At 40.0% G+C, this 1,788-nt stretch overlaps 1 protein-coding gene across 8 annotated transcripts in view; it reads left to right on the top strand.

Annotated features, from left to right (window-relative positions):
* The window catches only part of ASCC3 (activating signal cointegrator 1 complex subunit 3), a 247,270-nt gene that overhangs the window by 111,427 nt on the left and 134,055 nt on the right, over positions 1 to 1,788 (top strand). The window lies entirely within an intron of this gene.

Raw genomic sequence — 1,788 nt, 5'->3', positions numbered from 1 at the left:
TATTGGATTTTAAATGACAATGAATCCACAAACATCTATACTAATAAAGGGTAATATCTAATTAGACCGAGTAGCTGGATGTCTTCTGGACGTCCTTTTCGGACAAAGCATGGTGGCGGGGGCTGAGGCAGAGGCGGTTAGGGATGATCAGGCAGGCAGGCAGAGCGGGATAGGGGTGATCAGGCCGGCAGGGGAGAGTGGTTAGGGGCGATCAGGCAGGCAGGCAGAGTGATTAGGGGCGATCAGGCCAGCAGGGGAGAGTGGTTAGGGGCAATCAGGCTGGCAGGGGAGAGCAGTTAGGGGTGATCAGGCAGGCAGGCAGGTGAGCAGTTAGGAGCCAGCGGTCCTGGATTGAGAGATGGATGTCTAACTGCCGGTTTAGGCCCGATCCCTGAGGAATCGGGCCTAAAACAGCAGTCAGACATCCCCTAAGGGTTCCCGGATTAGAGAGGGTGCAGGTCGGGCTGAGGGGCCCTCCCCCCTCCCCTGTGCACGAATTTTGTGCACCGGGCCTCTAGTTTATTAATAAATGCAGGAACATTGTTCTATTTCACTGATAGTAGGTACCAAATTTTTTTTTTTTGCCTTTATACTTCTGAGACAAACATTATAAGATATGTTCCCACTTTAATTTTCTCATGATCAGCACCACTGTTTTTTCTTTTAAGATTCTTGTCCCCATTTTACAGATAAGAAAACAAACTGGGAGAGGAAATAATTTTCCTGGACTCCCATGTAGTGAGCAGTGCAGCCATGATTTAAGCAAATCTGTCTCCAGAGTCTACCTTTTTCATCACATGTGTCTTATTTGGTCAAACGCAGACAGGTAAAATTCAGTCTGGGTTTTTCCAAAGCCTTGAAGGCTTTGAGTATTTATTTTTTATTTTTTTATAAACTGGAAGAACATTTCTTCAGTCCAGCCATCTTCCCCATTTCTCCTAAAGAGAGATTTAAAAATGTTGGTCCCTCCACAGCAGATATATTTATATATATATTTTAAGATAAGGTAATTTTTCTGAATGTTTTATCAAAGCTTCAGAATTTCAGATTATTATTCTAGTTCTGGTTGTATATGTCTTCCTATTTCTTGAAGTGCCCTTTGAACTTGAAGGGTATTAACATTCTAGCAATCCTAAGGAAGCTATTACCATAAGGGTAGGACATATTTCTTCCCACATTTTTAAAATTGGGAAATTAAATACTCAAAACATTAAAATAAAATTAGAAGGCAAATTTGATGTTGTCATACATAGAAATTTAGCCTTATCGGTCCTGTTAATGGAAATATAACTAAATCCCTACTGCATCACAGTGATACTTTACCCCTAAGTGTTTAATATAACCACCTCAATTCCAGACTTACCAAATATTGTTTTTCAAAGCATTTCTTCACAGTTTTATTTAACACACTATAGCTTTATTTATATAAATAAGAAATGAAAACTACATAAGGAAATGGAAATGTTTCTTTCCTTCTCTCTCTCTCCCCCCTCCCCACCTTCTCTTTCTTTCATCGTGTGTGTGTGTGTGTGTGTGTGTGTGTGTGTGTGTGTATGTGTGTGTGTGTGTGGCTATTTCTGTGCTTGAATCACAGCTCAAGTGAGTCTTTCCTTCCCAATAAGTTAAAATTATAATTCAGGACTCCTCATATCAATCCCATATTTAATATCACCACCAGCAGAAAAACCTACCATATTTTCAAATTGTCCACTAAAACAAGAAAATAGGGAAAGAAAAATGAAATACCTAAAAGTAGCTTAACCTACAGAGTTGAAATGTCTCAAGAAT

The sequence above is a fragment of the Myotis lucifugus genome, unplaced genomic scaffold (genome assembly GCF_000147115.1).
Source record: "Myotis lucifugus unplaced genomic scaffold, Myoluc2.0 scaffold_240, whole genome shotgun sequence".
Classification (NCBI taxonomy): domain Eukaryota; kingdom Metazoa; phylum Chordata; class Mammalia; order Chiroptera; family Vespertilionidae; genus Myotis; species Myotis lucifugus.
This window is presented reverse-complemented; position numbering and strand designations above follow the sequence as displayed.